The sequence below is a fragment of the Coregonus lavaretus genome (genome assembly GCF_964263955.1).
Source record: "Coregonus lavaretus genome assembly, chromosome: 10".
In the NCBI taxonomy this organism is placed as follows: domain Eukaryota; kingdom Metazoa; phylum Chordata; class Actinopteri; order Salmoniformes; family Salmonidae; genus Coregonus; species Coregonus lavaretus.
The window spans coordinates 37,957,688-37,973,356 of record NC_139997.1 but is presented as its reverse complement, the minus strand read 5'-3'; the positions used below and the strand labels follow the sequence as shown (position 1 = coordinate 37,973,356).

General features: G+C 41.8%; 1 pseudogene across 1 annotated transcript; it reads left to right on the top strand.

Moving 5' to 3' along the window:
* Positions 1-1,832: 1,832 nt before the first annotated feature.
* LOC311136321 (transmembrane protease serine 13-like) lies at positions 1,833-14,678 on the top strand (annotated as a pseudogene). Its single transcript has 13 exons — positions 1,833-1,847; positions 4,148-4,316; positions 4,468-4,578; positions 4,797-4,937; positions 5,096-5,222; positions 5,445-5,540; positions 6,030-6,076; positions 6,251-6,410; positions 6,697-6,862; positions 6,979-7,077; positions 7,258-7,400; positions 7,588-7,744; positions 14,631-14,678. The product of its transcript is annotated as a transmembrane protease serine 13-like (transcript).
* Positions 14,679-15,669: the final 991 nt, after the last annotated feature.

Here is a 15,669-nt window from a genome sequence, read left to right as displayed (position 1 = left end):
GATGTATGACATGTCTCATTTAATTCAACATTCATTTTTATTTTCCTCATTGATCAGTCCTGGAGTTATGGTTATTTTGTTCTGTCACATGTGTAATTCTCAATTGAAACAGCAGATGATGCATTGAATGGTCACTGTAGGTCAGGGCCCTCCAACCTTGTTCCCGGAGAGCTATCCTCCTGTAGGTTTTCGCACCAATCCAAACCTGATTCCACTTATCAACCACCTAATTATTAGAATCAGGTGCGCTAGATTAGGGTTGGAGCGAAAACCTACAGGATGGTAGCTCTCCAGGAACAGGGTTGTAGAGCCCTGCTGTAGGTGTAGTAAAATGTGGCCACTTGGAGGTGAAAAGAGAAGAGAACACTACCATTGTCTTTGTTATATGCTTTTATAATATTCAGATGTACATACAAAAATATATTTGTCTGAGCTATCCAAACACAGTGGACAATCTGATACACACACAGGCACACACACACACACATGTTTGTTTTACTATCCTTGCGGGGACCAAACAACTGATTTCCATTCAAAATCCTATTTTTCCTAACCCTAAACATAACCCCTAACCCTAATTGTAACCCTAACCCTAATTGTATCCCTAAACCTAAAATAGCCTTTTTCCTTGTTGGGGACCGGCGAAATGTCCCTACTTGTCTGGGTTTTCCTTGTTTACTATCCTTGTGAGGGCTTCTGGCACGCACGCACACACACACACACACACACACACACACACACACACACACACACACACACACACACACACACACAACACTCATAGTCATACAGTCAGACCCCCCTTCTCTCTCTCTCTTTGTCCACAGAAACAACCTCTGGCCAGGCACCAGTGAAAACTACTACTGCCCTGCTGACCTGTTGAGCAGAAATGCCCCTCCTTTGTTGTAATTTTAATACTTTTTTCCATTGAAAGTAAAAGACAGAGAAGCAACTGTAGGAAACAATGTACTTTTAGTTTGTTATTCTCATGCTCTCATCAGGAGAGTTGCATGTGCATTAATGGTTTTGGTAGAGCAGTTATAGTAATTGTTCTACTCTAAAAGAACATCCTCAGTTGGGACATTGATGGCTTTATTCCTGTAACCAAAATAACTGTAGTTGAGTCCTTGTGTGTACAAATCATCCTCCTACAGGACCTGTCACACTGACGTAAATCACTTGATCCAGAATGTGACATGTATTGAAAAGGTACCTGTTTTGTCTATTTCAGATCCATGACAGCAAACATGTGTCTTTTCATGTGGGGAAGATACTCAAATAAGCTATTTTAGTTGTGGCATCATTGGTAGAGGTAGAAGTGGTTGCTTTTTGGGCTTTGTGTGTTATTCTTGTTTTTGACGGGTGTTAGAAACACTATTGTGCAATGCATCGGATGATTGTTTGTTCAATGTGTCAATGTATACTTGTCTTTAAATAAAAAAGTATAATAATCTTACAAAACATTCATGGAGTGAATTTGTTTTAATCTTCATAGATAACATAAGATATTGCATTGTAATTGTATTTAGTAATTCCAATGATCTCTTTAGAAAACAACATTTAAAAAAAACGAATTAAGCATGTCTGCCTGTTGTGCATGTGTCACAAATCGTGTCACCCACTTTCCATGGTAGAACCAGTTTGGCCAGTATTGAAGAGGAAAGGAGGAGGTGGAGGGAGGGAGGGAGGATTGGATACCAGTGCACTTTGGAACGGACAGAGACTGGACAGAGACTTACGAAGCTATAGAATCTCTCCTGTAGAAGTGACCCAGACCCCAGTGAGACCACCTCAGACCCCAGGCCTCAGTGACTAGGCCTCCACACACACATATGGAACATGACCAGGTAAGTGGATTTACTCTCTTCTATAACTCATCGGACATTGTTGTTCCTACTTGGTTTGGGGACAAAACATTGTCAGGTCTAGTTTTGTCCCTGGTATGGCTGCAAGTTCGATAGACCTTGCATTTTTTATTTAAATGTGAGTTTAGTAGAAGTTTGAGGCATTTAAATGAGTATTTTATGGAATTGGATCTCGGCTTTGAATGTTTGCTAGTAAATTCAGTTGTGTTTCACTGATCAGTAATTTGCCATTCGGGTTTGGGTCCACTGAGTAGATTTTGGTTTGGGTCCACTGAGTAGACATATATGGGTGTGTGTGTTAGAATATTGCCAAGACCATGTCGTGGACTTACAAATTCCCCATATCAATGTTTGTCATACAGATGTTGGATCTTATCTTGATCACTCAAGAAAATTCAAATGAGCCTTGTGAATCCCTGAAAAATAGCAGTTCTCTTTCTCTTCATGCGGGGGCAGTCGAGTCACTGGGATCAGGGCTTGCTATCAAATTTTTTTTCTCTATCGCTCGCTCAAACACTAGGCCTAGGTCCTATCACTGCAACATTCAAATGTTCAAAAATGTATCTGAAATGCAGCCATACATACAGTGTATTCGGAAAGTATTGAGACCCTTTCACTTTTGCCACATTTTATTACGTTACAGCCTTATTCTAAAATGGATTAAATCGTTTTTTCCCCTCATCAATCTACACACAATACTCCATAATGACAAAGCAAAAACAGCTGAAATATCACATTTACATGAGTATTCAGACCCTTTACTCAGTACTTTGTTGAAGCACCTTTGGCAGCGATTACAGCCTCGAGTCTTCTTGGGTATGACACTACAAGCTTGGCACACCTGTATTTGGGGAGTTTCTCCCATTCTTCTCTGCAGATCCTCTCCAGCTCTGTCAGGTTGGATGGGGAGTGTCGCTGCACAGCTATTTTCAGGTCTCTGTAGAGATGTTCGATCGGGTTCAAGTCCTGGCTCTGGCTGGGCCACTCAAGGAAATTCTGAGACTTGTCCCGAAGCCACTCCTGTGTCGTCTTGGCTGTGTGCTTAGGGTCGTTGTCCTGTTGGAAGGTAAACCTTCGCCCCAATCTGAGGCCCTGAGCGCTCTGGAGCAGGTTTTCATCAAGGATCTCTCTGTACTTTGCTCCGTTCATCTTTCCCTCAATCCTTACTAGTCTCCCAGTCCCTGCCACTGAAAAACATCCCTACAGCATGATGCTGCCACCACCATGCTTCACCGTAGGGATGGTGCCAGGTTTCCTCTAGATGTGACGCTCGGCATTCAGGCCAAAGAGATCAATCTTGTTTTCATCAGACCAGAGAATCTTGTTTCTCATGGTCTGCGAGTACTTCAGGTGCCTTTTGACAAACTCCAAGCGGGCATGTGCCTTTTACTGAGGAGTGGCTTCTGTCTGGCCACTCTACCATAAAGGCCTGATTGGTGGAGTGCTGCAGAAATGGTTGTCCTTCTGGAAGGTTTTCCCATCTCCACAGAGGAACTCTGGAGCTCTGTCAGAGTGACAATCGGGTTCTTGGTCACCTCCCTGACCAAGGCCCTTCTCCCCTGATTGCTCAGTTTGGCCGAGTCTTGGTGGTTCCAAACTTCTTCCATTTAAAAATGATGGAGGCCACTGTGTTCTTGGAGACCTTCAATGCTGCAGACATTTTTTGGTACCCTTCCCCAGATTTGTGCCTCGACACAATCCTGTCTACGGTCAATTCCTTCAACCTCATGGCTTGGTTTTTGCTCTGACATGCACAACTGTGGGACCTTATATAGACAGGTGTGTTCCTTTCCAAATCATGTCCAATCAATTGAATTTACCACAGATGGACTCCAATCAAGTTGTAGAAACATCTCAAGGATGATCAATGGATACAGGATGCACCTGAGCTCAATTTCGAGTCTCATTGCAAAGGGTCTGAATACTTATGTAAATAAGCTATTTCTGTTTTTTATATTTAATACATTTGCAAAAATGTCTAAAAACCTGTTTTCGCTTTGTCATTATGGGGTATTGTGTGTAGATTGGGAAAAAAATAATTTCATCCATTTTAAAATAAGGCCTTGACTGTACATACAGTGCATTCGGAAAGTAAGGGGTCTGACTACTTTCTGAATGCACTGTATATTTGATCAGTTGTGTCTTTATAGTTTAGGGTTGTGTAGGATTTTGGCTAGAGTTAAACTTCAGATGTAATCATAGAAGGCATGCCTGTGTTTAGAATTTGATCATGTCCATAGCCTACTAATGCCAATCCCTACCTGACTCCCTTCTCTCCGCAGAACAGTGACCATCCGCCCCCATACTACATAGTAGCAGTGCCCACCCAGCCTCCTCCTCAGTATGGAGAGGTGGTGGGAACCAGAGGGTGGTCTGACGCCACCTTCCAACCTTACTACATCACCCAGCCTATACCACATGCAAATGTCATCCATGTCTCTCAGAGTGCCCGTAAGTTCCTCACATTCCCTTTACTTCCTCAATCCTCAATATATATTCCTTTCCCTAACTATAACTATAACTCTTTCTATGAGAGGGCTCCATCTCTCTCTCTCTCTCTCTCTTTCTAAACCTAAAATGTCCCTGTTTCTCCCCCCTGCAGCCTCTCGTCGTAAGAAATGCTTGTCGTGTGGGAACAGTTCCCACTGTTACGGAGGATCAGGAGGAGCCACCCTACTGCTTGTCTCCCTCGCTATCGCTCTCTGGCTGGGAGGTAACTGGACCAATAACTTACAGAGAACCCATACAGTACAACATACAACTATGTGTACATAATGTAACATAATTTTACATGGACATAATGTAACAATAAAATATGTGAGAATTTATGACAGAAACATTTATTTCCAAAATCATAAATTCCATATTTAGGGTATCATGTGTATATGAATGTAATATACCGCATATGATATTGCATTGTTTTGGTATAACCTCTGTCCCTGGTGTCTGGCTACCTAAGCAGCAGTGAAGCCTACCAGCCCAGCGAGATGGAGAAAGACAGCTGTCCCTCCAACACTGTGGAGTGTGATGCCCGACAGGAATGCAAACTGGGCAGTGATGAGACCAATTGTTGTCAGTACCCCTGTAGCTACACCTAGTTTTTGTTGTCAGTAACAAAAAGAGAAGCAACCTTTCTGGATCTGTAATTGATTTATAATGTTCTAACTGAGTGATGCATCTGTGTGATCCAGTGATGTTCTAATTGAGTGATGCATCTGTGTATTATCCAGTAAGGTTCGGGTCGAACGGGGCTCTCCAGGTGAAGACAAACAGCGCTGGAAGTTTCCTCCCTGTGTGTTACAATGGCTGGAACAAGGGACTGGCTGACCAGACCTGTGCACAACTAGGCTTCAGAGGGTAAGATCTTCCCCTGTTTGACTATACCCATCAAATCAAAATCAAATGACATTTTGTTCGTCATGTACACAGTTTACAGAAGGTATAAAAGGTGCAGCGAAATGCTTGTGTGCTAGTTCCCTCAATATTGCAGTACAATAATCAATAATCAATGGTTTAGTGGTGTGAGGTAGTGATGTGGGCGACGTGTATATGAACTTCTCTCTGCATCTATTTATTTAGGAGTCATAGCACTAGCAGTGTGAAAGATGGATCCTCTACCACTCTCACTGTGACAGGGCAGACCTGCAACACCATCCAGGGAAAGGTGTCAGTAAAGTAAGTACTCCTGTACACACTCAACAGCCCTTTGCATATGTCACACACTGAGTAATAATTTACATGCCAATTTGTGTACATAGCTGCGGGAAGTAGGGATGCTGCAGCACCCCCTGAATAATCAGAATATATATATAGAAAAATATATATATGTGTTTGTGAAATGTATACATTTTTCACAAAAGTAGTGCACTGGGCCTTTACCAGTCCTGTATTAGCGGACCGATATAGCTGTCTGTAGCCGGGCCCCAACAAAATGTCTTCCCCCCCCAAATGGCGAAAAAAACACAGCACCCCCAAATATCTTCCTGTGGCTATGGTTGTGTATAATACATCAAACAAAGTCAAAACACTTCACATATTTGTTATGATAAGAGACAACATGTACCAGAGCCAAAAATGCCACCATTAGATGGAGTGAGGAAGGCAAATAAAACATGTGACCTCATTGGTGATCTGATTTAAATGTGCTTTTCTGTCTGTGTTCAGTAGCTCATCCTGCCCCAACAAGGACACTGTCTCCCTGCAGTGTATCAGTGAGTAACTGTCTTTACATTCTCTCAGTTCATGCACAAAGGCAACCAGTGGTGTTTCAAGGCTGCATAGAGTTTGATCTAGCTCTCCTGATGAACAGAGGACCAAATACAAATCCCCATACTGTATTAGCACTATGGACCGACTATGGACGGACTTACTCCCTCTCTCTGTAGACTGTGGCCGGCAGCAGTCATCCAGAATCATAGGGGGCTCTGCAGCGAATCTGGGCAATTGGCCTTGGCAAGTCAGCCTCCACTTTCAGGGCTTTCACACCTGCGGAGGCACCCTGGTGGCGCCTGACTTTGTGGTGACAGCAGCCCACTGCTTCCCCAGGTCAGTACGGCAGACAACACAGCAGACAATGGACAAGGAACTGTGCTGAGACAATGTAAAGCAGAACAGTAATGACATTATCAAACAGAACATATAGAACAGCCCTGAAACGTAACAATGCTTAGACAAAATAACTGGGATATGACAGTGCAAAGATAGAACAGAGCTGGAACTGAACAAAGCTAACTGAAGTGAGCTAGCTAAAACTGAACAGTGCTTAGGATGAACATGGCTAAAACAGTTATCAGTGAAGAGTGAAATTACCTAACAACTCTTTTCTCTCTAGGAAGGACTCATCGTACCTGGTGCCCAATAACTGGGCATGGTTTCTCAGACGATGCTGCCTCTCCCTGAGATGGTGGAGAAGATCATTGTCCATGAGAGCTATGATGACAACACCAACAACTATGACATCGCCCTGCTTAAACTCACACATTATGTAGACTACTCCAGTGAGTTCACCTTTAACCTAACAATATTACATGATTATTGATGCACATTACACCATACTGGATCCCTATTATCTCTGATCATCATAATTAACGTGTGTGTGTGTGTGTTGTTTCAGACAGCATCCAGCCTGTGTGTCTGCCTGCCTATGACAAGACCGTCTCCCCTGGGACAGAATGCTGGACCTCTGGATTTGGGACAACAGAGGAGGGGGCAGGTGAGAGTCACAGGGACTGGCACAGAGGGGCAACTTTTTATGTTCTGTTTGGCATTGGGGTGAACATGAAGAGGAAATAGAAAAACAGCATGATAGGAGATGTGATGTGATTAAGGACTAGAAAACAATCTGGTGTGATATTCTGTATGGTAATATCTGGTTTGTTTGCTTTGTGTTCAGACCGTGGATCCACAAGTCTTATGGAGGTGACTGTGGACATTATTGACTCCAGTGTATGTAACAGAAACACAGTCTACAACGGCCAGGTCTCTCAGAACATGTTGTGTGCTGGAGATATGAAGGGAGGCAAGGACTCCTGCCAGGTGAGTGGAGGAGGACACTTGGACCCATCAGAGAACCAGACAGTAGCTACTTCCACACAGCTTCTTACATGAAGTCCACAAATCTTACCGTGTCGCTTTATTCCCTCCTTCCCTTTTCTTCTCTCCCTCTTCCTCTCCGTCTCCATTTCCGTCTCCCACTCCCCCTACCACTCCTTTCCTCCACTTGGGGGACAGTGGAGGTCCTCTGGTGTGTAAGGACTCAGACCAGCGCTGGTACCTGACGGGGGTGACCAGCTGGGGGGGTAGGCTGTGGCAGGAGGAACAGGCCGGGGGTCTATAGTCATGTCAGCCGCCTGCTGCCCTGGGTCTACAGTAAGATGCAGGTAGGGAAAGGAGCTCCCAGGATCACTGGGAAAGACACATGCTCAGACAACCAAGCAAGCATCCCAGAAGAAAAGTGCTCAAAATAGCCCACGTTAACATATATAGCTTAAGAAACAAGGTTCATGAAATCAATAATTTGCTAGTAACAGATGACATTCATATTCTCTGAAACTCACTTAGATAATACCTTTGATGATAAAGTGGTAGCAATACAAGGTTTTATAATTTACAGAAAATATAGAAATGCCAATGGTGGAGGTGTTGCTGTTTATATTCAGAACCACATTCCTGTGAAGATTAGAGAGGATCTCATGTTAAATACTGTTGAAGTAATATGGCTACAGGTTCATCTGCCTCACCTAAAGCCCATTCTGGTGGGAAGCTGCTATAGACCACCAAGTGCTAACAGTCAGTATCTGGATAACATGTGTGAAATGCTTGATAATGTATGTGATATCAATGGAGAGGTATACTTTCTGGGTGATTTAAATATTTACTGGCTTTCATCAGGCTGCCCACTCAAGAGAAAGCTTCAAACTGGTTCAGGTTATCAGTCAACCTACCAGGGTAGTTACAAACAGTACAGGAATGAAATCATCAACATGTATTGATCATATCTTTACTAATGCTGCAGAGATTTGTTTGAAAGCAGTATCCAAATCCAGTGGATGTAGTGATCACAATATAGTAGCCATATCTAGGAAAAGCAAAGTTCCAAAGTCTGGGCCTAATATTGTGTATAAGAGGTCATACAATACGTTTTGTAGTGATTCCTATGTTGTTGATGTAAAGAATATATGTTGGTCCGTGGTGTGTAATGAGGAGCAAACAGACACTGCACTTGACACATTTATGAAATTGCTTATTCCAGTTACTAATAAGCATGCGCCCATTAAGAAAATGACTGTAAAAATTGTTACATCCCCGTGGATTGATGAGGAATTTAAAAATGGTATGGTTGAGAGGGATGAGGCAAAAGGAATGGCAAATAAGTCTGGCTGCACAACCGATTGGCAAACGTATTGCAAATTGAGATATCATGTGTTTAAACTGAATAAAAAGAAGAAGAAACGACACTATAAAACAAAGATAAATGACATAAAGAATGATAGTAAAAAGCTTTGGAGCACCTTAACATTGACATTTTGGGAAAAAAGGCAAACTCAGCTCCATCATTCATTGAATTAGATGGCTCATTCATCACAAAACCAACTGATATTGCCAACTACTTTAATGATTTTTTCATTGGCAAGATTAGCAAACTTAGGCATGACATGCCAGCAACAATTGCTGACACTACACATCCAAGTATATCTGACCAAATTATGAAAGATAAACGTTGTAATTTTGAATTCCGTAAAGTGAGTGTGGAAGAGGTGAAAATATTATTGTTGTCTATCAACAATGACAAGTCACCTGGGTCTAACAACTTGGATGGAAAATTACTGAGGATAATAGCGGACGATATTGCCACTCCTATTTGCCATATTTTCAATTTAAGCCTACTAGAATGTGTGTGCCCCCAGGCTTGGAGGGAAGCAAAAGTCCTTCCGCTACCTAAGAATAGTAAAGCCCCCTTTACTGGCTCAAATAGCCGACCAATTAGCCTGTTACCAACCCTTAGTAAACTATTGGAAAAAACTGTGTTTGACCAGATACAATGCTATTTTACAGTAAACAAATTCACAACAAACTTTCAGCAAGCTTTTAGAGAAGGACATTCAACAAGCACAGCACTTACACAAATGACTGATGATTGGCTGAGAGAAATTGATGACAAAAAGATTGTGGGGGCTGTTTTGTTAGACTTCAGTGTGGCTTTTGACATTATCGATCATAGTCTGCTGCTGGAAAAACGTATGTGTTATGGCTTTACTCCACCTGCTATATTGTGGATACAGAGTTACCTGTCTAACAGAACACAGAGGGTGTTCTTTAATGGAAGCCTCGCCAACATAATCCAGGTAGAATTCCCCAGGGCAGCTGTCTAGGCCCATTAATTTTTTCAATCTTTACTAATGATATGCCACTGGCTTTGAGTAAAGCCAGAGTGTCTATGTATGCGGATGACTCAACACTATACATGTCAGCTACTACAGCGACTGAAATGACTGCAACACATAACAAAGAGTTGCAGTTAGTTTCAGAGTGGGTGGCAAGGAATAAGTTAGTCCTAAATATTTCTAAAACTAAAAGCATTGTATTTGGAACAAATCATTCACTAAACTCCAAACCTCAATTTAATCTTGTAATAAATAATGTGGAGATTGAGCAAGTTGAGGTGACTAAACTACTTGGAGTTACCCTGGATTGTAAACTGTCATGGTCAAAACATATTGATACAACAGTATCTAAGATGGGGAGAAGTCTGTCCATAATAAAGTGTGTCTCTACCTTCTTAACAGCACTTCCACAAAGAGGGACTTAGGAAAATTGTAATTGGCTCAAAACAGGGCAGCATGGCTGGCCCTTGGATGTACACAGAGAGCAAACATTAATAATATGCATGTCAATCTCTCCTGGCTCAAAGTGGAGGAGAGATTGACTTCATCACTGCTTGTGTTTGTGAGAGGTGTTGACATGTGGGGTATGCATGTGTGTCTGAGCTGTGTGCCAGTCGTTCTAACATACCCCAGAGGTCTCTTCACAGTCCCCAAGTCCAGAACAGACTATGGGAGGCGCACAGTACTACATAGAGCCATGACTACATGGAACTCTATTCCACATCAGGTAACTGATGCAAGCAATAGAATCAGATTTAAAAAAACAGATAAAAATACACCTTATGGAACAGCGGGGACTGTGAAGCAACACAAACATAGGCACAGACACATGCATTCACACACATGATAACATACGCTCTATACACACACGTACACATGGATTTTGTGTTTTAGATATGTGGTAGTGGAGTATGGGCTTGAGGGCACACACTTAGTGTGCTGTGAAATATGTTATGAATGTATTGTAATGTTTTTTTAAATGTATAACTGCCTTAATTTTGCTGGACCCCAGGAAGAGTAGCACTGGGGTCGAATTCAATCAATACAGTGAGGGAAAAAAGTATTTGATCCCCTGCTGATTTTGTACGTTTGCCCACTGACAAAGACATGATCAGTCTATCATTTTAATGGTAGGTTTATTTGAACAGTGAGAGACAGAATAACAACAACAAAAAAATCCAGAAAAATGCATGTCAAAAATGTTATAAATTGATTTGCATTTTAATGAGGGAAATAAGTATTTGACCCCTCTGCAAAACATGACTTAGTACTTGGTGGCAAAACCTTTGTTGGCAATCACAGAGGTCAGACGTTTCTTGTAGTTAGCCACCAGGTTTGCATACATCTCAGGAGGGATTTTGTCCCACTCCTCTTTGCAGATCTTCTCCAAGTCATTAAGGTTTCGAGCCTGACGTTTGGCAACTCGAACCTTCAGCTCCCTCCACAGATTTTCTATGGGATTAAGGTCTGGAGACTGGCTAGGCCACTCCAGGACCTTAATGTGCTTCTTCAGGAGCCACTCCTTTGTTGCCTTGGCCGTGTGTTTTGGGTCATTGTCATGCTGGAATACCCATCTATGACCCATTTTCAATGCCCTGGCTGAGGGAAGGAGGTTCTCACCCAAGATTTGATGGTACATGGCCCTGTCCATCGTCCCTTTGATGCGGGGAAGTTGTCCTGTCCCCTTAGCAGAAAAACACCCCCAAAGCATAATGTTTCCACCTCCATGTTTGACGGTAGGGATGGTGCTGTTGGGGTCATAGGCAGCATTCCTCCTCCTCCAAACACGGCGAGTTGAGATGATGCCAAAGAGCTCGATTTTGGTCTCAGCTGACCACAACACTTTCATCCAGTTCTCCTCTGAATCATTCAGATGTTCATTGGCAAACTTCAGACGGGCCTGTATATGTGCTTTCTTGAGCAGGGGGACCTTGCGGGCGCTGCAGGATTTCAGTCCTTCACGGTGTAGTGTGTTACCAATTGTTTTCTTGGTGACTATGGTCCCAGCTGCCTTGAGATCATTGACAAGATCCTCCCGTGTAGTTCTGGGCTGATTCCTCACCGTACTCATGATCATTGCAACTCCACGAGGTAAGATCTTGCATGGAGCCCCAGGCCGAAGGAGATTCACAGTTCTTTTGTGTCTCTTGTGTCTTCCATTTGCGAATAATCGCACCAACTTTTGTCACCTTCTCACCAAGCTGCTTGGCGATGGTCTTGTAGCCCATTCCAGCCTTGTGTAGGTCTACAATCTTGTCCCTGACATCCTTGGAGAGCTCTTTGGTTTTGGCCATGGTGGAGAGTTTGGAATCTGATTGATTGATTGCTTCTGTGGACAGGTGTCTTTTATACAGGTAACAAGCTGACATTAGGAGCACTCCCTTTAAGAGTGTGCTCCTAATCTCAGCTCGTTACCTGTATAAAAGACTCCTGGGAGCCAGAAATCTTTCTGATTGAGAGGGGGTCAAATACTTATTTCCCTCACTTAAATGCAAATCAATTTATAACATTTTTGACATGCTTTTTTCTGGATTTTTTCTGAAAATTTCTTTGTCAGTGGGCAAACGTACAAAATCAGCAGGGGATCAAATACTTTTTTCCCTCACTGTAATTCAATTAATTTTCATCTGTACTGCTTCAGAGGGCACTTATATTAATTTTGATATTTTACATACAGTATAATTTAGTTCAACTTAGAACTGTGAGACCTAATTATAGCTGGCTGTCAGAAAAAGGGTTGAGTAGGATGGTGTTGTTAGTAATTATGACTCCTGAACAAGTTCCTTCCATTCTCCATCTCACAGCAAGCAAGACCGTGATGTGACCACAGCTGCTGTCATCCAAAGATGCTCAGCATGTCTTTTGGACCTGACAATGAGACTGAGACTGGTGTGAACCCTACAACACTGGCAGGGAATGGTAGACTTGCAAGAAATGTTTTTATATGTGATATCTGCTGTCATTGCACAATCTTAGTGTGTGTTTGATCATTGTTTCCCTGAAACAGTGTTGAGCATAATGTACATTTGTGCAATATTTTATGAGGAATGTCTTTTACTCCCACTGCAACCTCTTATAAAGCTATAAACCTGTCTCAGGATATACTCCAGGTTCACATGAACCTTACTGATAGTGAACTACACTTGCTGTTTCCTATGACTGAGAGTTGTGAAATTGATAATGAAGAAATTGATCAGGAAGATATTTCTAATAATTTTAACGTAACACTAATTACGTTATGGCAATGATGATTCCTTGATTGTCCCGTGTAGCTCAGTTGGTAGAGCATGGCGTTTGCAACGCCAGGGTTGTGGGTTCGTTTCCCACGGGGGACCAGTATGAAAAGAAAATGTATGCACTCATTAACTGTAAGTCGCTCTGGATAAGAGCGTCTGCTAAAATGACTAAAATTAAAATTAAAAATTAAAAAAACGTATGTACACTTTTTGGTGTGATGTGTGTGAATTATCGCTTCTGCTTTTCCTTGTTGTCATGACTGTCCACGAGAATCCAAATAGGTCAGATCAGGTTTGCAATGAAAAACTTCAATCAGACCCCCTCTTACCCGTAGAGGGGAGTTAACAGCTCACACCCTGTTGTAAATCAACAAAGAAGGCCAGGATCTCCCTCTCAAGATTCACCCAAGGAATGTCTTTGTTTCAACAGACTTTTTCCCGCTGAAACTCTAACATGTTCAAAAGCGAATACTGGAACAATATTTCTAACATAGAACGTGGGGAATGGTCGGAGGCGATTTATAGAACACTAATGTCATTTGGTTTGTTATTTTGTGATGTCATTAAAAATGTTATAAAGGAAATACTGTAACTTGGAAAGTATACCCACTACATGTATGAAGTGTCCATCCTATGCGTTGTGCATATAATATGAAAAATGATGAAAGTGTTTTTGTTAAGAGAGGGATGTGATTTGAGAAGTTATATGAGATAATTGTTTTTCATAACTTGGCACAGTTAGTAGTCACCGCCCAAAGTGAGGTCAGAAAGCGTGTCAGCCTGACGGAACCGCCCCTTTTTGAGCAGAGTGTATAAAAGATGGGTAAAGAAATTAACATATCAGACCAGAAAAACGTGAAGCGGCCCCTACACGTTTCAAATGGTTTGAACTTTGAATCTCAACACGAGATGGCGAGAATAAACTCACCTCCCGGACAATCACTGTTATGGCTGATTAGCTGTCCTAAGTAAGGTATCTTCGCAATCGAATTTAAGTAAGCCCATCCTATTACTCTGCTCAAGCCATCCTGTTACGCTACACCCATCACCCCACTGGGAATTATCGATGCAGCTGGCTAGCCTATCTTCAAACAAGCATCTTCAAGAGCGAATGGAAGGAAAATCAACTCTGTAATTCTGTTCAGGACTACACGACAAGTCATCGGAGACCGGACAACTACGAAGAAGAGAACAACAGTAGAAGACTTGTTGGAACCTTTTTGGACAATCAGAGCCTTACAAGCGTGCCGCGAGAAGGCCCAACTCCCTTTCTAGGGCGGTCCTGTCCACAGAGAGAAATACATGGCGAACCAGGCATTTCACGTAAATACATTCATGATTTCTTACTCAAAGAGGGCGGCGGTTTGTGTGCAAAGTATATGGTTACTATAGAGAAGAGTAGTTTCCAAATGTGGCAATGTTAAGTGTCTCTCTCCCTCTTCCTCTCTTCTTTAACAAGCATCAATGTTGTTGTCATTCCACTAGGGAACTGTTTTCATCGTATTAAGTTTCCTGTCAATAACCGGTACAGTGTGTGTGTGTGTGTGTGTGTGTTTATCCTATGTTCCCATTTAATTAGCTAGTAAATAAATAATTAAACCAATTTGTGTAGTACTGAATCATAAGTAAGACTCTGGTTTTTGCAGATGCAAGGAAGTTACGACTGTCAGAATGACAGAGGTTATGATGAATAAGTTGACTGTTTATAGATGTGATAGGTAAAGACCTTTTAGAGTTTAATTCGGGAGATGGTAACTCTAAAAGAACCACTCTCGTGGTGCCCCAGATCCTAATGAGTTAATTGTTACATGATTAATTTAATCGGGTAACAATTAAGCATAGTTAGTTGATTAGATAAATAACAGTCTTCAAATTAATGTTAAACTCACGTCACAACAATGTATTTTTTTACTTTTAACGTCAATTATCTAAAAACGCATCAACTCAGATTGAATTTTTTTGCATTTGTTGTAGCTTAGACCCTATTTTACATCATCTACTTTTCGAATGCACTGTAAATTGACATCAACGTTGGGTGGACCGGCGGCCATCTTTGTGGTAGTAATTGGAAGTAGAAATGTCTATTCAATTCAGCTAAATTGCAGTGGTCTGACACCCACCCTGTATTCAAGAGTATGCTGTGTCTCAACCGATTGCAGGCACAACACAAACACCTCAGATTATGTAAAATAGGGTCTAAAATACATTATATTTTTTTTATGTGGAGTTTACACATTTTTGGATAATTGACATTAAAGGATGATTTATTTATTTAAATTTATAATTTATAGTTTGACAACCCTGTTTGTAAGCTTTTGAATGATATCAAACTCAACCGTTTATCTTTTCCAGTGATGAAGACATGGATGTCTCATGGTAGGGTGGGGTTTGCAAAATCGGTCAACTTTGAGCACCTCTTTCTTCTAAATGTTTTGGCATTCAGGTCCAAAAATTAACTTTCTGACCACTTCTACCATGGGCAAATATGTATGGAAAGTTTCATTAAAATCAAAGCGGTGCAGTCAAAAAGTGATTGAAATCAAATGGAACAACCCAGGTGCAAATGGAACAACCCAGGTGCAACAGAGATTTCAACCAGAGGGTGGCAGCAATAACGCATTAATTCAAATGAATTGTCTCAAAGAAGCTCTCGTCTCAGGATAGCCAACCAACTAGAACCCCAGC